The sequence below is a fragment of the Rosa chinensis genome, chromosome 4 (genome assembly GCF_002994745.2).
Source record: "Rosa chinensis cultivar Old Blush chromosome 4, RchiOBHm-V2, whole genome shotgun sequence".
In the NCBI taxonomy this organism is placed as follows: Eukaryota; Viridiplantae; Streptophyta; class Magnoliopsida; order Rosales; family Rosaceae; genus Rosa; species Rosa chinensis.
Window position 1 is genome coordinate 28,241,203 of NC_037091.1, and position 25,438 is coordinate 28,266,640.

At 36.1% G+C, this 25,438-nt stretch overlaps 2 long non-coding RNA genes across 2 annotated transcripts; both read left to right on the top strand.

Moving 5' to 3' along the window:
* Positions 1–401: 401 nt before the first annotated feature.
* On the top strand, positions 402–1,313 carry LOC112196032. Its single transcript, XR_002934891.2, has 4 exons — positions 402–680; positions 781–877; positions 969–1,108; positions 1,190–1,313. It is a non-coding gene; the product is annotated as an uncharacterized LOC112196032 (long non-coding RNA).
* A 1,239-nt stretch (positions 1,314–2,552) lies between these two features.
* Positions 2,553–3,296, top strand: LOC112195903. The gene is made up of 3 exons (XR_002934840.2): positions 2,553–2,583; positions 2,819–2,970; positions 3,098–3,296. It is a non-coding gene; the product is annotated as an uncharacterized LOC112195903 (long non-coding RNA).
* The last annotated feature ends 22,142 nt before the right edge of the window (positions 3,297–25,438 follow it).

A 25,438-nucleotide genomic window follows, 5' to 3' on the forward strand; every position in this document is an offset into this window, starting at 1 on the left:
CCTTCTGATGCATAGAGAAGCCATGGAAGAGGGGCTACTAGCTCTATCAGGGTCAAAATCCAATATCAATAGAGCTTTAGGTGTTGTGGTTCTGAGCACATTGGTCGCTCTCTATGGTTCCTTCAGCTATGGATGTGCTGTAAGTCATTCTCATTCACATTTCAAATTCTACATTTTTCTGCCAAATATTACCATATTTTAGGATGAAAGGAGAGTTAGTGTACTGATAAGTATGTTCTGCTGCATCAAGTTGTTGGTTAAATGTGTCATACACAAAGAAAGGAGATACAATAGTGTACATTACTTCTTTGTTTATGCATTGGTCCTAAAGCGCTATAAATTTAGTTTGTAGATAGAATACTCATCATCTGCTAGATCAAGATTTGTGGAAGATTTGGGCCTTACTGTTGCAGCAGTAAGTACTAGAATTTTCAGATTTTTTGTTTCTTTTGTTCTTTTGCATTTGATGGACTTTCTTGTGATCGTTTTAGTACTCAATTTTCGGTTTAACAATGATGATTGGAGGAATGATTGGTGCATTAGTAAATGGGACGCTAAAAGAGATGTAGTGGTTATTGTCTAATAATCCAGGTTGTCGGTTTTTACCACTTTCAAAGAAATTCATTTCCATTATCAAGCCAAGGAAGTCATGCACACTACCTGTTTGATGAAAGTTCCAGGTGACTGAAAAAAGTGCAAGTTTTTTAACAATTATTTTGTAATATACCGAAGGCTACCATATAGTCAGATCATTGATTTTATATATTGCTGCCTTATCAGTCGTAGCTCTTCGAGATATTTACAAGACCCTGAACCAACTGCCACAATTGAGGCACTGGAGCATAATTGTCGTCTCTTCTGCTGTTTTGAAATCATGGTAGCAGAAATGTAGTAACTATTTTAATATTCACAAAGCTCGTTAGTTGTGATATCTTTGGTTCTGATGTAGACCTCTTACTATGTGGCAGAATGATGAATTTGATTTACAGAGCATGAAAATGTTGAAAGTAAGAGCTGCCCTTGAGGAAAAATTGAAGCAGAAGGGTATCTTCAATTCCATCACTCCAAGAACTGATAGACCCCAGAAACATCTGAAACCATTAAATGGGTTTGACTTTACTCTTATACTTTGTAATTTAACTCATTCCTCCATTGTGCGAACTAATTCAACCAACTTAGAATTGAACAGGAAGCTGAATCGTATGATGATTTTGATGATGACCCTGTAAATGTTGAAGGCGCTAACCAGGCTCATGCAAGTTCATTGGGTGCAAGTAAAGTTTCCCAATTTGTTGCTGCTAATCGACATAAGTCAAAGGTATGAACCTCATGATTCATAAATGGCAAACCTAGTTTTCTTAACTGTTCTTTCTTTGAACATGCACCTTAATGGAATTTATATAATTCATTGAATTTGTTTCCTCTTGTTTTGCGTGAGAGATTCCTATAGAAAATAGATCTTTTCTTAATTACAAGCCCCAACTTTATATGTTTGGTATCTAGGTTTTTTGTAGAATGTAATTTGAACATTAGTTTCCTAATTATACGCCAGCATGTGAACTTGTTAATCAGGATTCACATGATTCAGAAAACATGAATGTGGTGATTCAGTAAACATGAATGTGGTATTTCAGAGAACATGACCTTGAAACTTAATGGCGGTGGCAAACATGAACTGCATGAGAGAACATTAGTATTGAAGGATTGAAGGTACAATATTGAAACATTGCTCATATTTGCATAAGAGGTTAGTAGATAACACATATTGATACTGTGGACAATATATATATATATATATATATATATATATAATATCCTCTGCTGGAAGTTATACACCATCTTGATATGCTAAATGTTTCTGACCAGGACAGTCTATTACATCTTAGCCCAAGTCAATGTATCTTGCAGTTCGATTTTAGGTCAGCTCACATCCTTTATTGCGATTGCCATTTCATTTTGAGTTACAAGTTTTGTGTATCTATCCTCTTCAGAGCTTTCATTTATATACATGTTTGTATTTTTCTCTCAAGTTTACCTTGTATATTTTGATATGTTTTATAGTGTTTATGACTACATAAAGTAGGTAGTAAAAGAAACAAGAATTATGCTCTTCTAGTCTATTGAATTGTTCTTTTTTTTTTTTTTTTTTTGTGGCAGAACGCGTGTTCTACTTGAAGATTTATAATAGGTAAAGTAAGGAATGTTTGTATTTTGATTATGGCTTATTGGTTTATGCTATAAGTGTACCAAGTCATCAAGCCTGGTTACCTCTGAGCCTTGAGGCTTGATGGGATAAATTGTAATCTCAAGTTCAGTTTTCTCTGGTCCCTTCCTGTTATTTATCAACTACTGATTTGCACAGGACAGGGTTATACCAGTGGTTGCTTTGAATATAGCTATTTGTTCAGATTCCATGGCTCATGGTTAGTATCACTAATCCTTAATGAGTTTATGTTTTTGAGATTATGTACATGAACTAAGGATCAATGCTGAATGCAGTTACCTTTTTTCGTTTACATATGTGCCTGCAGGAAATAAAAGATCAAGGCTGTAGCAGATGATTAGATACTTAAAGCCATGAAGGTCTGCTTCCATCTCTCTTTTTTTCCCCTCTAAATGATTAAGTAGTTAGTTCTCCTTATTATGTATGGATGCATAAGAGGTTCGTTGATAACACAACGTTGTGTTTTTAATTTTTATCTTGATTAATATGATGAATGGTGCTTTAACAAAAACATAATATAAAACAGTTGATGTATGCAATTGTTAACAATATATTCTTATTGACAAACAATAAAAGAACCCAAGCAATCTGCAGGTTTAGCTTGTCACCATCAAACACTAGAGAAAAACCACCAGTTTGATAGTTGGTAAGCAATATGCTTGCAAGACCCTGAACCAATCACCACAACTAAGCAATATGCATGCAACTCCATTTGAGCTCTCATTCTGCCTTCAGTTTGATAGTTGGTAACATTTCATTCCCCTCATGTCTTCATTCATCTATTGCTTAGCTTAGTCTACCTGGCAATGTGTTGCTGGTGCTTCTTTTCTTTGGTTTCTTTAATCTTTTTTTTTTTTCTTTGATATTTATCAGGTTGTGATTGAAGATATTGGGAATTAGATTAAGCAACTATAAACCTACAAGGTGCAGTAGGTTGGATTACTTGACTAGAATTGTGGAATTGTAATTTTTTACACTTTAGAAACTTGTTTGTATATGTACGGATATGAAATATTGGTTCAGTTAATAATGCATTTGGTGGTGTATAATTGGAGGAAGATTGCTTTTATTACTTTTTTTTTTGGATTCTTTGGAAGTTTTAAGGACACTTTTTCAATGACCTGTATCATATTCAAGGACATGGTGTTTTTTTATACATGACACTTTTTAAGTGTCCTGTTTTAGTTTTAAGGACACATATGAATGTATTTTTTTGTGTCCTCTCATGGATTTAAGGACTCCATTTCTAGAGTTTTTAGGACATGCTTTGTGTGTCCTAGTAGAGAAAAGAGGACACATATCAGATAATATGAGGATGCGATTTAGGTGTCCTCTTATGGATTTAAGGACACCAAGTCCAGAGCTTTTAGGACACACAAACTGTGTCCTCGTATAGAAAAGAGGACACGTTTCCAGTGTCCTTGTTTGAGACTTACAATGACTCCCAGATAGAGGACTCTTTTTTAGAGAGTCCTTGTATGCATTTAAGGACATTGTTTCAATGTCCTTAAATCATGTTTTTGTAGTAGTGATTGCTCCTAACTGTTGTCTCAGAGACTCCAAACTCATGGCTTTCACGTTAAACACTTAATCAAAATCGCATAGATAATTCCACGGTTAATAAACATGTGACTGACCAAGATCAATTCCTAGCTTATCAGTTCCTAGCTAAAAATTATTCCATAGCTCAGCCCAATTCGCTTCTCAAACCTCCATCACATACATGACCGTGACCATCATCCTTCCATCAATCTACGAAGTTCTTAGGCGCTGAGTCAAGGATGCTCCACCACCATAGCGGAGACGAGTTCATCACCTTGTTGCTAAGCCGCTGAGGAGAGCTTCAAAAGTGTAACTATGACTCTACTTATAATTATTGTTTCGGTTTTGTGTGTTTGGATTTGTGAGTTGTGTAATTGGAGACATAAGATTTTCAGAATATTTTTATTAATATTTTTGAGATTTTCAGTTTATTATTGAGTTAATTTCGAGAATTCTTTGATGATGCATGTTATAATCTTGTGCCCTTTTACGTGTTTAGGTAATTTTCAGAGTTAGGTTAATAAGTTTGCATGCTAGAATCACTCTGAGTATTCATGTGTGTTTGCTTAATTTGCCAAGAGTAATTATTATTTGTTAAGACGCTAAGTTAAACTAGTAGTAATTAGTTCTAAAGAGTGGTAAAAATCATGTTTTAATGATTAAACAATTCTGGAAATTACATGTTAATTGCTATGAGTAATGGTTAATTTTCACGTGTGAGTTGATTCGAAGACCGGATCAGATAAATGGATTGGACCGTGACAGCTTTTCATTTGGGCTCTTATCTAGCATTTAATATGGGCACGTTTTTGTAGCATGTTGAAATGAATTTTCTGTTTTTACACTTAATAATTTCCGAGTGGTAGTGGTCTAGGTTCCGGAAGTCGATCATTGTATATAATTTTATTTGTTTTGTTTTTATTTTAAGTACATTAGAACCAAATTTCAAAACGCCCCATTTTATTCTTTTATTTGTTAATTGATCTTTTAGTGTAGGTGTACCCTACAATCCCCGGACTGAACGATCCCTGCTTATCCTATACTGACAACTACATTTTGTAGGGTTAAATTGTGAGGCTATTTCAGCAGCATCAATTTTTGGCGCCGTTGCCGGGGATTGTTAAAATCCCTATCGCTTAAAGTGTCATTAATTTTGTTTTTTTATATAGAATGCATGCTAAATTTTTGTACTACATTTGTGGAATGGTGACAAATCGCAATTTATTTTACGTCAAACTATAATTGTGATTTAGTTTAAGTTTTATGAGTGTTATCAAATTAAGCATGTATTTTATAATTGTTGTGCAATTTGTAGAGTTTTTTTTTTATATTTTTTTTTATTTTTTTTTTAAGCATGTTGTAAATTGTATGTGTTTCACTTAGATTAAGCATGTTATAAATTGTATTTTTTTCACTTAGATTAAGCATGTTGTAAATTGTTTGATTTCACTTAGATTAATATACTTAGGTTGTTTTGAATTTCGTTAAATACTTAATTGTTGTAAGTGTGTAAAAATAAAAACTAAAGAAAATTAACTCCAAAACAAAAAAAACAAAAAAATTGTTGTGTGAGCAAGGAGAAGAGTCCAAGCTGAAGGACTATAAATATCAAGCGCTGCATGGGAGGCAACCCATTTCAACCGAAGCTGTGGAGGAGCCATCAACGAGAGTTTGACATTTCTATCCCTTCACTTGTTTAGGTTGAATTGTACTTGTGTCTTTTATTTTCATTTTTGCTACTTTGTTTTCGTATTTATTTTCATCAATTCCATTCCTATATGCTTAATTGTTCCATTGCATGCTTATGATGATTATATTGAGGACAATGCAATATTTAAGTGTGGGGGAAGGGATTTATAGTTTTGTCCTGAGTCATATATATTGAAAATACAAAAAAATCAAAAAATGTCAAAAAAATTTTAAAAAAATTTGTAGCTTTTATTTATTGAGTCAACATGATTTTTGGGTGAAATACTTTCTTCAAAGTAGACGCATCTGATGGGATGTGATGTCTAAGGTCTAGTTTGGATCTGAGAAGTGCTGACAAAAGGTCTCGTCCCCTGTCAATCAAGTAAGCTGAGCTCCGCCAAAATCAGTCCCCTCTTCACCTGGTCATGTTCCAAAGGAATTACCGAAAGGAGAAAGGAAATAACCCTAGTCCAAAACCTTTTTGGCGTCAGTCTTAGTCTTTTGTTTTGCTTTGAGTCTTAGGATGCCTTTAACTGTTTAGGATGATTCAATATCTCTGAAATTATGGCTAAAAGAGGATTACAATATTGAGAAGATGTTAAATGATAGTCTTTGGTTAATTGAGATATATGAAAAGCATATGCATGTGTAGTGGATATGGATATGGATTTCGTAACCTTGGTACATAATACGAGCATGTTAGGATGAGTTTTGATTCATATAAGCCCATGTGAGATATTTGAGCCCATGTCCCTGTTTCTTGGAGTGATAAAAAAAATATATTTTTATTTTCTTAGCGATGTTTTGATGATCTCATTATTCTTTCATTTGATTGATTGCGTACCATAGATTAAGTTTGATGGACTAGAGAATGCTAAAATTCACTCTTGTGCTTGTTGAGACTTTTATCAATACATGTCCCTGATTTTGGAAAGGATAGAGGCACCATATGAATCACCACCATAGCCAAATTAACCTGTGTCCATATTTGTGCCCGTCATGAGACCCCCTTAGATAAACCACTTTGAGCCTACATTGAGCATTTTCTTTCATCACCCTTAAAATCCTTAATCATTAACCTTAGTATAGTTACAATCCTACCCTTTATTCTAAGAACTTAGTGGAGCTATCTTTTGAGACTTAATACATGGATTTGGTGGCAAGGATGAAGATTGAGAAGAGGTGAAAGTTCAAATGTGGGGGTAGACTTGTCCATAAGAAAAAAATGTATGTGAAAGCAGTGAAAAAGAAAATGAAAAAGAAGAAAAAATGTGTGTACGGCTAGAAAAAAAAAAAAAAATATATATATATATATATATATATGCATATGGATTTTAGTCCCCCATACTTGGTGAATTTGGAGATTGTTTTGAATTGAAGGCCCATTACATAAAAATTTGGTCTTTGTCCAGTTCACGAGGATTCAAGTGGATTTCTAGAAGTGTCTTTACATCAACATGAGCTCTACTAGGTTTTTAGGATACTTTGACATTCCTTAACCATTGTTTCTTAAAACCTTGAACTTTAGCCCCATTTTAACCCTTTAAAGACCTTTTTGATCCTTAAGATGGGACAGCCTTTGATTTGTGGAGATGAGATATAAGAGTTGAACCTATGGTTTGGGTCCATTTGTGCAAGTAGTTGATATATTTCATGAGATCTTGAAAAATTATATTCACAAAATGCTTTTCATTTCTTATATATGTGAGCTATTTGATTGCCTCAAAATATTTTCTCTCACATATGATTGAGTGATTATAAGCTTTTAAGCACTGCCTTGATCTGAGTGAAGAAAGAGAGTGGATATATACCTTGTGAGGATATGAATCATACTTGTCTGAAACTTGCTGAGTTCCACCCATCACCATTGTTACAACCAGGTCCTACTTATTTATATGTGGATTATGTGCTTCAATTAACTCTCGAATATCTAAATATTGATTCTTGATTAAGTGCTAATTTTGATGCCATGAGACAAATGTTAAGGGCAATATAGTCTTTGTGTGTCACTTGTGTAGAGTCTAGTAGTGATTTGTTTGTTTTGGTTGAGTCTTTTGTTTTTATTTTGCTAAGGGACTAGCAAAAGCTAAGTGTGGGGGAATTTGATAGGAGCACAAAGTGTGACATTTTTAATATGTATTTTTGCTCATTTGACTAAGTTATTCTCTTAAAATTAATAATTATAATATAGTTTATGTTTTTAGCTACTTCATAGTCGAAAATGGTGAAAAGAGGTAAAAAAGAGCATAAATGAGTGCAAATGAAGGATGAGTTATTTTAGAAACTTTCCTCTTTCATTTTAGGAAATTTTTCCTATTTTGTTTTTGGGAACTTTCTTCTTTTAAACTTTCTAATTTCTGATTTTCTTGTTTTAAAGAGAGTCCATCCCATTAAAAACTCTTGAGTGATGAAATCAAGAAAAATTGAAGGATTAATCAGGATGAATTCGAGGAGATAAAATGGATTGTTTTTAATCAATATTTATTCTTAATTATCTGATTTCTTATTGATTATAAACTCTAATTAAATTCTGATTTTTCTTGATTGCAGGAGTTTATTGTGTGCACAATTCTTGGAAGAAATTAGTGCAATTCAAAGGAGAGGAATAAGCGATGTATCAGTTCACTATTCAAGGCATATACAATGAGCCATTAAGGGGAAAAGAGATCAGAAAATTTACGACTTTGTCAAGAGAAAATCAAGGAAATTTGGAGGAGAAATCACCTCTAGATGAATGGCCATGATTGCATTACAAGAGAGGAGAATTCCACTACAAATAGCAGCCATTCTCAACACCAAGAAGATCACTTCCTGACCAAGATCAATTCCTAGCTTATCAGTTCCTAGCTAAAAATTATTCCATAGCTCAGCCCAATTCGCTTCTCAAACCTCCATCACATACAAGACCGTGACTATCATCCTTCCATCATTCTACGAAGTTCTTAGGCACTGAGTCAAGGATGCTCCACCACCATAGCGGAGACGAGTTCATCACCTTGTTGCTAAGCCGCTGAGGAAAGCTTCAAAAGTGTAACTATGACTCTACTTATAATTATTGTTTCGGTTTTGTGTGTTTGGATTTGTGAGTTGTGTAATTGGAGACATGAGATTTTCAGAATATTTTTATTAATATTTTTGAGATTTTCAGTTTATTATTGAGTTAATTTCGAGAATTCTTTGATGATGCATGTTATAATCTTGTGCCCTTTTACGTGTTTAGGTAATTTTCAGAGTTAGGTTAATAAGTTTGCATGCTAGAATCACTCTGAGTATTCATGTGTGTTTGCTTAATTTGCCAAGAGTAATTATTATTTGTTAAGATGCTAAGTTAAACAAGTAGTAATTAGTTCTAAAGAGTGGTAAAAATCATGTTTTAATGATTAAACAATTCTGGAAATTACGTGTTAATTGCTATGAGTAATTCTTAATTTGCACGTGTGAGTTGATTCGAAGACCGGATCAGATAAATGGATTGGATCGTGACAGCTTTTCATTTGGGCTCTTATCTAGCATTTAAGATGGGCACGTTTTTGTAGCATGTTGAAATGAATTTTCTGTTTTTACACTTAATAATTTCCGAGTGGTAGTGGTCTAGGTTACGGAAGTCGGTCATTGTATATAATTTTATTTGTTTTGTTTTTATTTTAAGTACATTAGAACCAAATTTCAAAACCCCCCATTTTATTCTTTTATTTGTTAATTGACCTTTTAGTGTAGGTGTACCCTACAATCCCCGGACTGAACGATCCCTGCTTATCCTATACTGACAACTACATTTTGCAGGGTTAAATTGTGAGGCTATTTTAGCGTATCAATTTTTGTCTTTTATTTTGAGTCCTTTATATTGGAAAATGCAAAAAAAAAAAAAAAAAATTGAAAATGTCAACAAAAAAAAACAATAAAAAATGGGAAATCGTTTGCTTTCTAACGTTTCACATGGTCAACTTCTTTCTCATGACATAGAAGATCAACTATAGGAATTGTGATTGGATTTCATTCATATGATTGTGGATTTGATATTTGTTCCTTGCGTTCCACCCTTGTATATATGTTTTTACCTTTCTTTTATTTTATTTATTTTAATTTTCAATTTATTAATCCTAAACCCCTTCTTTATGTTTGCTTGTATATATTTCTATTCTTTGTTTTATTTTTGTAAATAATACTTTATACTTATTTTAATTCTTTAGTTGTTTTTGCAATTACAGGTGTACCCTCAATTCCCGGTTAGAACGATCCCTATTTATTCTATACTAACGATGACATTTTAGGGTTAAATTGTGCGCTTGCTTTTAGCGTTATCAATTTTTGGCGCCGTTGCCGAGGATTGAAAAATCACTTGTTAAATTGTTTTATTGTATAATTGTTTATAAACTGTTTGAAACTTAGTGTAAATTAAATAGGTTGGTTTTTTTATATTGTTGAACACGAGTTTTAATTGTAAGTTGTAAATTGAATGGAATAGGTGAAGTCGCGTTTGTTAATATTGGCCTAAACCCCTTATTGGTGCCTAGTTCAGGTCCCTTAAGGTTGAGGGCGGCCTTTATTAACACTTGTTGAACTGTCTTCACACTTATGACCTTTTTCATCTTAGTAAGTATAGCCTATGTGGAATGGTGTCTAGGAAGGGGACAACGTTCATGACGGGTTTTTGAATCCAGAAGTGCTTGCAAATGAGCCTAAACCACTATGTGGGAGTAGCTCATGCCAAAATAGATTTTTCCTCTCGTGTTCGGCCTCCCCTACCTGGCCATTTCTGTAAGGTTGCCCAAAGGATGTAAGAGGGACTTTGTGTCTAGGCGACTATACTTGGGCCACATGTCCACTTGATTTACCGCTTGGAATTAGATTCGATATCAACAATATTTATGACAAACGAAAATGTTGTGATACACTAAGGTAAAAAAAATAAAAAAAATAAAAACTGAACTATGTACTTAACTTGTGTCTTTTGTACAATATATTTGCTAATTATACTTGTAGTTTGTAATTCACAATTACTTGTTTATATACTTTGTATTTCTTTGTTAATTATTGTCACTAACTTTATTTAATTGAGGTACCGTCTGGCTGAAAGACGTTAAACTCAAGTGCTGCTTACCCAATTCAGAAGCATCTATGAAGCAGTCTACAAACACAGATTTGCTTTCTCTTTCCCTACTTCTTTTTATTTTTTTTAATTTTTCTCTTTTGTTTTAGCATTTGTTTTCATAAATGTCTTCTATCTATGCTTCTTTGTTTCATTGCATGCTTTTGATTGATTACATTGAGGACAATGCAATATTTAAGTGTGGGGGAAGGAATTTATATTTTTGTCTTGAGTCATATATATTGGAGAAACACAAAAAAAAAATGGAAAAACATCAACAAAAAAAAAATTTGTTTTTGTTTTTGGTTTTTGAGTCATAGGATGCCCTTTCAACTGTCTAGGATGATTCTATATCTCTGAAATTATGGCTAAGAGAGGATCACAATGCTAAGATGATTTTAAATGGTATTCTGTGGTTAATTGAGATATATGAAAAATGTGTGCATGAGTAGTGGATATGGATTTCGTGACCTTGGTACAGAATATGAGCATGTTAGGATGAGTTTTGATTCATAAAAGCCCATGTGAGATATTTGAGCCCATGTCCCTTTTCTTGGAGTGAAATGAAAATTTATTCTTATTTTCTTGGCAATGTTTTGATGATCTCATTATTCTTTCATCTTGATTGATTGCTTGCCATAGATTAAGTTTGATGGACTAGAGAATGCTAGAATTCGCTCTTGTGCTTGTTGAGACTTTTATCAATACATGTCCCTGATTCTGGAAAGGATAGAGGCATCTTAGAAATTACCACCATTGCCAAATGAGCTCGTGTCCCTATTTGTGCCCATCGTGGGACTCCCCTAGATAAACCCCTTTGAGCCTACATTAAGCTTTTTCTTTCATCACCCTTAAAATCCTTAACCCTAAACCTTAGTATAGTTGCAATCCTACCCATTGTTCTAAAAATTTTGTAGAGCTATCTTTTGAGACTTGACTTGAGGATTTGGCATTAAGGATGAAGATTTAGAAGAGGTGGAAGGTTCAAGTGTGGGGGTAGATTTGTCTATTAAAAAAAAAAAAGGAAAGAAAGAAAAAGAAAATAGAAAAAAAAAATGCTTATGGATTTTAGTCCCCCATACTTGGTGAGTTTGGAGTTTACTTTGAATTGAAGGCCCACTATTGGAAAATTTGATCTTTGTCCAGTTCACTAGTTCAAGGGAAGTTTAAAATGAAGATATTTAGCCCTTTTAGTAAGCCTTGGTACGTGCAAAAGCAATCGCCAATTTAAACCCTGAAAATGTCGAGCGTTAGTATAGGATAAGCAGGGATCGTTCTAAACCGGGGATTGAGGGTGCTAACATGTGAGAAATAAATCAAAGAAAGAATATACAAATTTTTACGAAAATTATAAGAACATTTACAAGTTATACGAAAATTAGAATTTACAAGTTACAAGCATGCATAAAATTAGAATCAAAAGTTATAGAGCAAGCATACATACATAGCACACGAAATTAGAAGACAAGAATGAGAAATCAATGTAAACAAACATATATATACTCACACAATTCGAAAGGAAGAAAGAATTTGAGTTAGAAAAGGTTTTGGAAATCCTACTCCTATTTATACACAATTTACAAGTCCATATCACATTGGGAATCCATATACAACAAGGATTTAGATTACTTAATTAATAAGAAAACAAATTATTGACTAAGTCAAACACAAAATACTAAGTCAAAACTAACTCTAACAACTTTTCCTAAAAATTAGGAGCAAATCCCTAAAATTAAGGAAGATATCCCTAAAAACAAGGAGACCCTAACAAACTCATAACAAACTCCTAAAAACACTAAAACTAAAACAAACACATATTTACTATTCACGGACTCACTATTCACGAAATTAAAAACATTTATTTTTTTTTATTTTATTTTTATTTAACTAGGTTAACATGCTATCTAAAAATCTAAGTTAATTTTATTTATTTACACAAACAAGAAAACATAAAGATAGGGGGGTTTTTAAAGATTGAAGAACATAAAATTTCGAAAACATTAAAAGATTAAAAACAAGAAAACATTTTATTTACATAGGTGGGAAAAGAAGAATCTTTGAAGAACAATTTTTCAAGAACTAATCAAGAACAACATATTCATGCATCCCTTAATCTTATTAATTACCATGGAACATCATCAACCAAGAAACAAAGATCAACGCAACCAATGTCCCTTATTTTACTTCCCTTTACTTAGTCAATTAAGCAACGCACTTAATCCAACATATTTCAAACGCAGGTATCACACAATCAACGCAACTCATGATCTCATGCATTCGAATCATTAAGAACAGGTGAAAGTTTGGTCAATGAACATGCAAATCCAAGTACTCAACGCAAGTCAATTCATCACATGCATAATCTGATTTCGACCTTTGTCCAAAGCCTTTACTACTTAAGTGAATTAGGGTTACAACGCATAAACCTAATTACTAGCTCCAATTGCATGCAATCACTCTAAGTTTCGAACCAAAGAACAAGAACATGCAAAAGTTTTCCATAAAACAAAATCAGATCATCATTCCATGAAATCGGCAATTAACAAGAATCAAACATACACAAACACATCAAACATTGAAAAGACTATCCAAATCGCATCCAAAAATCAGAAAGTTAACTCATGGTTTCGGTTTTACACAAAGAAAAACAAAAACAGAATTTCTATCTAACAAGTTACAAAACCGAGAAGAAAACATGATGAAGATGGTAAGAACAACCCTTAGACACGTCCCAAGGTCCAACGCAGATCCAAGGCGGCGGCACAAAGTGAAGATCACGGCAAAGATGGAGGATGGCACGGCTAGAACTTGCAAGATGCGAAAACCTGAAACTCAAGAGCAAACCGGTGAGAAACGAAATTGTGGAGAATAATGTGTCAACCCTGAACGTCTAATACACAAGGTATATATAGTAGAACGTCTCAAGGCACTCCCAATTCGTTTCTACTTGGTTTCTCTTAGTTCGTGTTGATTTAGGACTTCTTTCTCTCAAAACAGATTTCCGGCAGGATTGACCTCAGTCCACTAAAACGGCCATAACTTTCTCTAGAAAATAGCTATTGATGAGCTGTAAAAAGCTCTGGAAACTAGACATCCGTAGCTTTCCAACCATATAAAGATCATAATTTTCTGAGCTCTGAGCGATTTTTGACACTCCGTTGAAGTTGACTGATCTGCACAGGCAGATTTCCGAATCTGTATTGGTTTCGACTTTTGAGGCACAAGATGAGTCCAATTCGGTTTTCCTTTGCATCACATGCCACTCACATGTCTTTCACGCCTATTCTGAAGTAGAAACGTCAAGAACTCCCTAGAACCTTCAAGAATCTCACGGCAATTCCAATCCAAACTCAACAAGAAGTCCAAATTCCACATTGCTTTGAAATCCGAATTCCTTGTTGCTTTCTCTTCCATGTGCACGGCATATGATCTTCTTGAGACTTCTAGATGCTTCTTGTACATTCCATAGCTCTCCTAGTATGAGTAGAACTCCATATGCAAGTAGGTTTCCTAGTTGAATACTGCTTCCTTTTCCGAGATGCTTCCACACTCTTCCGGAACCTTCTTGAGTAATCCTTATCCAACAGGGACTCCTTATCACACTAGGATTCCATATTTGAGTAGAATTGGGTTTCCCTGTCCAAGTAGAACTTCTAATTTCCGCGACTTAAGAGTTTGAATCCAAGTCAGCTTCTGATTCCTACTCCAACTAGGATTCCTTTTCCTAGTCAAACTGGGAGAACTTCCATTTCTTCATTTCTCTTCATTTCTGCGCCACTTGTGCCTTCCTTAGCCACTTTTGGACTTTGAGACTCCATTTTCACCTGAAAAACACTAACTAAGTTAAATTGATCAAGATAAAGGAAATAACTTAGCAAAATATAGGGTTTAATCATTATTAACGTCGCATTTTATGCTCCTATCAAATTCCCCCACACTTAGCTTTTGCTAGTCCCTTAGCAAAATCAACATAACAAATCAAAAAGACTAAGACACAAAACAAAGAAACTACGAAAATAAACTAAGTATAGAAAACGAAAAAAACACAAGGACACAAAGACTCAAAAACGTAAAAACACTTTAACAAAAATCAAGATAAAAACGTCACAAACTAAGACTCCAACGTTGACACACGCAATGACATCTAAGCCCTTTAACATATTGTCTCAGAAATCTCTTACTTTCAAGTCACCAAGATTAGCACTTAACCAAGCATCACATCTTCAAGATATTCAGGAGCTAATTACAAAATATAATCCACATATAAGCATGTAAGACTTGGGGGTAAACAATGGTGATGGGTGTAGCTCAACACATTTCAAACAAGTCATGATTCAAACCTCACATGGATATATCACTCTTTCTTCTCTCAGATTCAAGGCTCATGCTTAAAAGCTTATCACTCAAGTATATGTGAAAGATAAACAAGTGTATCACATATGTATAAGAAACGAAAGCACATTATATATTTTTTTCTTTTAAAGATCTCATGAAAGATATCAACTACTTGCACAGATGAACCCAAGCCATAAGTTCAACAGTCATAACTCATCTCCACAGATCAAAGGCTGTCCCATCTTAAGGATCAAAGAGGTCTTACAATTTAAGGTTGTAATGGGGCCAAGGCTAAAGGTTTAAAGAAACGAAGGGATAGGGAAATCACAAAGTATCCTAAAAACCTAGTAGAGCACTCGTTGATGTAGAGAGACCAAATTTCGAATCCACCATGTATTGCAAAACGTCAAGTATCCTCCAAAGCTTAATAAAAGGGCCAAGTGCCATCATGTTGGGCCCAAGCTTCATTCTAACCTTCTTTTGAACAAGTGAATTGGACAAAGACCAAATTTTTCAACAATGGGCCTTCAATTCCAAGCAAACTCCAAATTCACCAAGTATAGGGGACTAAAATCCATAAACATATACAATACTTCATATTTTTTCTTTAAAATTGCCGAAATATTCTTTCTCTTTTTTTTTTTACGATTTCATTATCTCTTTTTTTTTTCTTTCGGCAATTACATACAATATTTACTTATGGACAAGTCTACCCCCACACTTGAACTTCTTCATGTCTTCAAAATTCATCCTTGACGCCAAAACTCCAAGCAAAGTCTCAAAAATATGCTCCACTAAGTCTTTAGAACAAAGGGTAAGGATATAACTATACTAGGGTTAAGGGTTAAGGAATTTTGAAGGTGATGAAAGAAAAGGCTCAATGTAGGCTCAAAAATGGTTAAACTAGGGGAGTCCCACGACGGGCACAAATAGGGACACAGGCTATATTTGGCTATGGTGGTATAATCCTAAGTAAGTACCTTTATCCTTTCCAGAATCAGGGCCATATATTGATCATAAATGTCTCAACAAGCATAACAGTGAATTCTAGCATTCTCTAGTCCATCAAACTTAATCTATGGCAAGTAATCAATCAAGATGAAAGAATAATGAGATCAACAAAATCATCGCCAAGAAAATAAGAGTATAATCATTTTTCATTAATCACTCACAAAGAAAGGGCACATGGCTCAAATTCTCACAAGGGTTATCATGAATCATAACTTATCTTTCACATGTTCATATTCAGTACCAAAGTTACGCATGCACCATATCTACTACACATTCATATGCTTTTCATAAATCATAATTAACCAAAGAATATCATCAAACATTATCTCAATCTTGTGATCCTCTTTTAGCCTTAATTTCAGAGATATAAGCTCATCCTAGACAGTTAAAAGGGCATCCTAAGACTCGATCACACAACAAGACAAAACAACCATGTAAATGACGCACAAACAAGACTAAAACGTTTTGGACTTAGGGTTATTTCCCTTCTCCTTTCGGTAACTCCTTTGGAACATGACCAGGTGAAGAGAGGAATGATTTTGGCGGAGCTCAGCTCACTTGATTGACAGGGGACGAGACCCTTTGTCAGCACTTCTCATATCCAAACTGAACCTTAGATATCACATCCCATTGGATGCGCCTACGATGAAGAAGATATTTACCCAAAAATCATTTTGACTCTAACAATAAACAACAAAACAATAACACAAGTATAAAAATCGAAACATGGAGCACAAAACCTAAAACAAAAATTAACGCAAAATTTTTTTATTTTCTGATTTTTCCGATTTTTTATTTTGTTTTCTTTTTATAACCACACAACTAGCTCCTAAAAACAAAGTGAAACGTTATACCCTTCCCCCACACTTAAATCATGCATTGTCCTCAATGTATAAACAAGTATAAAGCATACAAAACATCAATCAAGCATGGCATAAGAGTTAACGCAAAGAGACCTAAAAACAAAGCAAAATTTCACGAAAATAAAGAGAAAGGGAGGAGTTCAAGAAAGCAAATCTGCGTTGATGGCTCCTCCACAGCTACGGATGAAATGGGTTGCCTCCCATGCAGCGCTTAATGTTTAAAGTCTTTCAGCCTAGACTTGCACCTTCATTTAGTCCTCTGGTTGTGGCGCATCTTGGAGGGGTACATCCTCCACATTGTGCTCCACAAACGCCTCATAGTAAGGTTTAAGACGATGTCCATTCACCTTGAAATCACTTCCAGTTGCAGGGCTCCTTATCTGTATAGCACCATGAGGAAAAACTTTAGTAACAATAAAAGGACCAACCCATCTAGAACGCAACTTACCAGGAAAAAGTCTCAATCGAGAATGAAATAAAAGAACTTTTTGCCCAACTACAAAGGTCTTTCCACGAATCATCTTATCATGAAAAGCCTTTGTCTTTTCCTTGTAAATCCGCGCACTATCATAAGCCTCATTTCGAATTTCCTCAAGCTCATTTAGTTGCAACTTCCTATGAAGGCCAGCCTCGTCCAAGTCCATGTTGAATGTCTTAACTGCCCACCATGCTCGATGCTCCAACTCCACAGGTAAATGGCATGGTTTCCCATACACCAAACGAAAGGGTGACATTCCTATTGGCGTTTTGTAAGCTGTCCTATACGCCCATAATGCATCATCCAAACGTTGACTCCAATCCTTCCTAGAGGGCCCCACGGTTTTCTCAAGTATCCTCTTGATCTCCCTATTTGAAACTTCTGCTTGTCCACTTGTTTGAGGATGATAAGGCGTTGAAACCTTATGTGTCACATGATACTTCCTAAGCAAAGCCTCAATGGTCTTGTTGCAAAAGTGAGAACCTCCATCACTAATGATAGCTCTAGGCATGCCAAACCTATTCAAGATGTTAGATTTTATAAACTCTGCAACAACCTTAGAATCATTAGTCCTGGTGGCTTTCGCTTCCACCCACTTAGAAACATAATCAACAGCCAAGAGAATATAAAGAAAACCATTAGATGAAGGAAAAGGTCCCATAAAATCAATGCCCCAAATATCAAAAATTTCGACAACTATAATAGAATTCAAAGGCATTTGATCTTTAGTTCCTAAATTACCGGTTCTTTGGCATCTATCACATGTCATACAAAATTCATATGCATCTTTAAACAAAGTAGGCCAATAAAAACCCGATTCCAACACCTTCCTAGCAGTTCTATCAGAGCCAAAGTGACCACCACATTGTCTAGAATGGCAAAACTCAAGTATAGCTTTTTGTTCATTATTAGGCACACATCTCCTTATTAATTTATCAGAACCATATTTCCACAAGTAAGGATCATCCCAAACATATTGTCTAGCTAAAAACTTAAGTCTAGCACGTTGAGCACTTTGCATATGACTAGGAAACGTTTTAGACACCAAATAATTTACAATATCTGCATACCAAGGCTCACTTACCTGGATTCCGAAGAGTTGTTCATCCGGAAACATCTCCACTAAGGGTATGGCGTCCTCTTCACTCACTAGCCTACTCAAGTGGTCTGCCACAACGTTGTCAGAGCCCTTCTTATCCTTGATCTCCACATCAAACTCTTGAAGCAAGAGTATCCAACGAATTAGCCTAGGTTTTGCCTCCTTTTTTGACATCAGGTACCTTAAAGCTGCATGATCAGAGTAAACAATAACTTTAGTACCCAATAAATATGAACGAAATTTTTCTAAGGCAAAAACAACAGCTAAAAGTTCTTTTTCAGTTGTAGAGTAATTGAGTTGAGCATCATTAAGGGTTCTAGAAGCATAGTAGATGGCATAAGGCTTCTTGTCCCTCCTTTGGCCTAATACGGCCCCAATAGCATAATCTGAGGCGTCACACATGATCTCAAAGGGAAGAGACCAATCTGGTGGAAGCATGATGGGCGCAGATGTTAGAAGTTCCTTCAATGTGTTGAACGCAGCCTTGCAATCCTCTTTGAACTCAAACGCCACATCCTTTTGGAGAAGACGACATAATGGCCTAGAAATCTTGGAGAAGTCCTTGATGAAGCGTCTGTAGAAACCTGCATGTCCAAGAAAAGAGCGGACCTCCCTCACACTTGTGGGGTATGGTAAGTACTTAACAAGATCTACTTTAGCCTTATCAACTTCTATTCCATGTTTTGAAACAATATGCCCTAAGACTATCCCTTGATTCACCATAAAGTGACATTTTTCCCAATTAAGCACAAGATTAGTCTCTTCACAACGCCTAAGTATTAATTCTAAGTTGTTTAAGCAATCATCAAAGTCTTTACCAAAAACTGAAAAGTCATCCATAAACACTTCAATAATTTTCTCAATAAAATCAGAAAAAATACTTACCATGCATCTTTGAAACGTACCTGGAGCATTGCAAAGTCCAAAAGGCATTCTTCTGTAGGCAAACGTCCCAAAGGGGCATGTGAAGGTGGTCTTCTCTTGATCCTCATTAGCAATGGCGATTTGGTTGTAACCAGAATACCCATCCAGAAAGCAATAGAACTCGTGGCCAGCCAACCTCTCAAGCATCTGATCAATGAATGGCAAAGGGAAGTGATCCTTCCTAGTAGTGGCGTTTAGCTTCCTATAGTCTATGCAAACTCGATGTCCAGTCACAGTTCTCTGAGGCACTAACTCATTCTCTGCATTCTTCACAACAGTTATCCCAGACTTCTTTGGTACAACTTGAACTGGTGAAACCCACTTAGAATCTGAGATGGGGTAGATGACGCCACAATCAAGTAGCTTGATGACTTCCTTCTTTACAACCTCCATCATAGGTGGGTTCAAACGTCTTTGAGCCTCCCTAGTTGGCTTGGCTCCTTCCTCAAGCAAAATCCTATGGACACAAGTGGTAGGGCTAATTCCCTTGATATCTGCTAAAGTCCAACCAATTGCAGTCTTGTGCCTTTTAAGCATCTCCACTAACCTGTCCTCTTGATTTAACGTTAATGATGAAGAGATGATGACAGGTAACGTCTCCTTTTCCCCCAAATAGACATACTTCAAATGATTCGGTAATTGCTTAAGCTCTAAGGTGGGTGCCTGAATCACTGAAGGCAGAGGTTTATTAGTAGAGATGGGGAGTGAAAAAGAAGGAGATGACCTACCACCAAAGGACATTGCCTCAAGGGAAGCAACGTTTTCAAGGTGGATGGTATCATAGAACTTCGTGAGATCTTCCTTAGGTATGGTGGCGCCATCTTCCATGAAACCAACACCACTTGCAATGGTTGAGACCATAGTATCCTCCTCCATTATTTCCATGAATTTCTGCGCAAGATCATCAAGTATATCAATAGAAAAACATGATTGAAAGTCACTTAATGGATACCTCATGGCTTCGAAAATGTTGAAACCAACAACTTCTCCGTCAAATTCCATTGACAAGGTGCCAGAATACACATCAATTTTGGTCCTAGCCGTCCTCATGAAGGGACGACCTAGTAAAAGTGGCGTTGACTTGGGAGAGGGCTCCTCCATCTCTAGGACGTAAAAATCAGCTGGGAAGATTAGCTCACCCACCTGCACAAGTACATCCTCAACTAACCCCTTAGGGTATGCATTAGATCGATCTGCCAATTGAATAATAACATTATCATGTTTAAGTTCACCTAGACCTAGAGATGCATAAACAGAATATGGCATAACATTTATAGAAGCACCTAAGTCTAGCATGGCATTTTCGAATCTAGTGGTTCCAATAACACAAGGGATAGAAAAACTCCCTGGATCCTTACACTTTTCAGGCATTTTGCGTTGAAGCACAGCTGAGACATTCTCACTTACCTTCACCACTTCTTTCTCACGGTTTTGTCTCCTTGTGGTGCAAAGTTCCTTCAAAAATTTTGCATACTTAGGAATTTGCTTTATGGCCTCAAGGAGAGGTATGTTGATTTGCACTTTCTTGAAGGTTTCCAAGATGGCCTTTTCGGCCTCATCCTTCTTGGACTTAGCATATCTGCTTGGGAAAGGCAAAGGAGAAGAAGATGGATTAGTAATAACCGAATTGAAAGAGTTAGAAACTTGTCCTTTAGGTTTCGGTTCTGCAGTAGGAGGTGTCACATGAGCCTTAGACGTTGCAGGGTCATCCTCCTCCTCTAAAATGGACGTTGAGATCTTTTTGGGAGGCGTGGGAGGATCTACAAGGGTCTTACCACTCCTTGTAGTGACGACTTTGGCTTGCTCAAAGTGAGGATTTGGGATGGTACCACTTGGTAGCTTACCTTGCTCATGAAACTTACCCATAAACTCCACAACTTGACTCATTTGCTTCTTCATCTCATTCACATCCGTAGATATAGCATTGATTTGATTCCCATGATGAGTTTGACCTGCAATTAAAGCTTGAGTAGACTTGGTTAGAGTTCGGATCAATTCATCATTAGAAGAAGAAGAAGAAGCATTTGAATTATAATTTGAATTGAAAGGAGTAGGGTTAGGAGGTTGAGGCTTTTGATAAAAGCCTTGAGGACGTGGTTGGAAGCCTTGAGGTGCACTTTGAACGTTCTCATTGTCCTTCCAACGAAAATTAGGGTGATCCCTCCATCCAGGATTGTAAGTATTCGAGTAAGGATCATTCCTAGGACGTTGGTACCCTTGTTGGAAACCTATGGCGTTAACACCTTCCTGTCCTCCACTTTCCATGAGTTGAGGGCATTGATCAGACACATGCCCTTGCATAGAACAAACTCCACACACCATGACTTGACCATGTGATCCCTGGGACACAAGAGAAGTAAGTTTGTTAATTTTATCCTCCAATTGAGCTAAAGTACTTACCTCATGGACCCTTTCACGTGTGGTGGTGGATTTGGGCCTAGAGCTTCCATATTGTTGTTGATTCAAGGCCCTATTCTCAATTAGAACCATTCCAGCCGCAGGTTCCTTATCAACAAACGATCCACCAGAAGCTGCATCTAGCATGTCTCTTTCCAAGTTGGTGAGCCCATCATAAAAACAAGTGAGCAAGGTCTCATCCTTCATGCCATGTTGAGGGCATTGAGTGGTGAGAGACTTGAACCTTTCATAGTAATCTGCATAGGACTCATCTTGCCCTTGTTGAATTCCACTTATCTTTTTCCTTAACATGATGATGCGAGATGTAGGAAAATACTTCTCAAGAAACGCCTTCATCATATCAGCCCAAGATGTAATCCGTCCACTTGGCAACTCATAAAGCCATTGCTTTGCCTTGTCAGCCAACGAAAATGGGAAGGCTTTTAACTTCAAAATATGCTCATCAGCTCCTTGAGGCTTCATGCTAGTGCAGATGAACTGAAACTCCATCAAGTGGTTATTGGGATCTTCCATAGAGAGTCCATGGAACGTAGGAAGACGATGAAGCAACCCAGACTTCAACTCAAAATCAGCTGTTAATCCCTCAGCTGCAGTAGGGTAGGTTATGCAAGTTGGGACGCCACCAGGTGGGATGACGGATGTAGAAAGTTGCCTTATGGTGAGAGCCATTGGTGGTGGTGGTGGTGGAACGACTAAAAGTGCACGAGGTGATGGAGGTGGCGTTTGGTGTGGTGATGGAACAACTGAAGTGTCAGAAGCTTCTGATCCTCCCTCTACTCTATTCCCTTCACTATCTAAGTGAAGCTCACGAAATTGAAGTGGAGTGGCAACTTGGACGTCAAAGAGATCCGAGTTTTTCTTAAGCTTTTCAATTCGTGCTTGAATGACGTGGAGGGGCGTTTTGGTGTACTTGGGTGGTTCAGACGATCCAGACATTCATTGATCTGTAGTAGAACAAAAGAATAATGTTAGTAAGGTATAAACATGACGTGGACCAAGGTACACACACTAAAACGTCACATATATACAAGTATACACATGGTCAACGAAAATTTATAGTGGTTAGTTACAGTCTTCTACAACTTTCGAAGTAATCAACTTAAATAAGTAGTTGTTAAGTCAAGGTTTAGACGTGCGGCCCAAAGATTCTAATGTTAATACAAGTCTCCCCCCCTTTATCTTTTGGTAACTCTTTTGGCACAGAGCCAGGTAGTAGAGGAACGATTTTGGCGGAGCTACTCCCACATAGTGGTTTTGGCCCTCTTGTAAGCACTTCTCGTATCCAATCAACCTAGACACCCTGTGTTACTAAGGTGCGCCGCAGAGATAAAAGGAGTTGCTTGACAAGTATTAATAAAAGAACTCTCACCTATTCCGTTATGACTCACATCCTTCTTACCAAAGCCAATTCTTTCGAAAATTGTCTAAGTGTATGACTTCAATAAGACATAATGAACCATTGTTTTGGACGTGCGGCCCAAGTCCTTGCCTCCACACATACTTCTTCTCAAATCCTTTGGGCAACCTTACTGAAATGGCCAGTGCGGGGGAGGACGAACACGAGAGGTAGAAACCATTTTGGCACAAGCTACTCCCACATAGTGGTTTAGGCTCGTTTGATTGCACTTCTGGATTCAAAACCCATCATGGACGTTGTCCCCTTCCTAGTCACCATTTCACATAGGCTATACTTACTTAGATAAGAAAAGGCCTAAGTGTAAGACATTTTTCAAGTGTTAATAAAAGCCGCCCTCAACCTTAAAAGACCTGAATCAGGTGCTAATAAGGGGTTAAGGCTAATATCAACAAACGAGACTTCACCTATTCCATAATAGTTCAAAATCCCTTACCAAAATCATACCTTAGTGGCGTTTTCATCACATGAAGACTTTTCAATCCCCGGCAACGGCGCCAAAAATTGGTACGTGCAAAAGCAATCGCCAATTTAAACCCTGAAAATGTCGAGCGTTAGTATAGGATAAGCAGGGATCGTTCTAAACCGGGGATTGAGGGTGCTAACATGTGAGAAATAAATCAAAGAAAGAATATACAAATTTTTACGAAAATTATAAGAACATTTACAAGTTATACGAAAATTAGAATTTACAAGTTACAAGCATGCATAAAATTAGAATCAAAAGTTATAGAGCAAGCATACATACATAGCACACGAAATTAGAAGACAAGAATGAGAAATCAATGTAAACAAACATATATATACTCACACAATTCGAAAGGAAGAAAGAATTTGAGTTAGAAAAGGTTTTGGAAATCCTACTCCTATTTATACACAATTTACAAGTCCATATCACATTGGGAATCCATATACAACAAGGATTTAGATTACTTAATTAATAAGAAAACAAATTATTGACTAAGTCAAACACAAAATACTAAGTCAAAACTAACTCTAACAACTTTTCCTAAAAATTAGGAGCAAATCCCTAAAATTAAGGAAGATATCCCTAAAAACAAGGAGACCCTAACAAACTCATAACAAACTCCTAAAAACACTAAAACTAAAACAAACACATATTTACTATTCACGGACTCACTATTCACGAAATTAAAAACATTTATTTTTTTTATTTTATTTTTATTTAACTAGGTTAACATGCTATCTAAAAATCTAAGTTAATTTTATTTATTTACACAAACAAGAAAACATAAAGATAGGGGGGTTTTTAAAGATTGAAGAACATAAAATTTCGAAAACATTAAAAGATTAAAAACAAGAAAACATTTTATTTACATAGGTGGGAAAAGAAGAATCTTTGAAGAACAATTTTTCAAGAACTAATCAAGAACAACATATTCATGCATCCCTTAATCTTATTAATTACCATGGAACATCATCAACCAAGAAACAAAGATCAACGCAACCAATGTCCCTTATTTTACTTCCCTTTACTTAGTCAATTAAGCAACGCACTTAATCCAACATATTTCAAACGCAGGTATCACACAATCAACGCAACTCATGATCTCATGCATTCGAATCATTAAGAACAGGTGAAAGTTTGGTCAATGAACATGCAAATCCAAGTACTCAACGCAAGTCAATTCATCACATGCATAATCTGATTTCGACCTTTGTCCAAAGCCTTTACTACTTAAGTGAATTAGGGTTACAATGCATAAACCTAATTACTAGCTCCAATTGCATGCAATCACTCTAAGTTTCGAACCAAAGAACAAGAACATGCAAAAGTTTTCCATAAAACAAAATCAGATCATCATTCCATGAAATCGGCAATTAACAAGAATCAAACATACACAAACACATCAAACATTGAAAAGACTATCCAAATCGCATCCAAAAATCAGAAAGTTAACTCATGGTTTCGGTTTTACACAAAGAAAAACAAAAACAGAATTTCTATCTAACAAGTTACAAAACCGAGAAGAAAACATGATGAAGATGGTAAGAACAACCCTTAGACACGTCCCAAGGTCCAACGCAGATCCAAGGCGGCGGCACAAAGTGAAGATCACGGCAAAGATGGAGGATGGCACGGCTAGAACTTGCAAGATGCGAAAACCTGAAACTCAAGAGCAAACCGGTGAGAAACGAAATTGTGGAGAATAATGTGTCAACCCTGAACGTCTAATACACAAGGTATATATAGTAGAACGTCTCAAGGCACTCCCAATTCGTTTCTACTTGGTTTCTCTTAGTTCGTGTTGATTTAGGACTTCTTTCTCTCAAAACAGATTTCCGGCAGGATTGACCTCAGTCCACTAAAACGGCCATAACTTTCTCTAG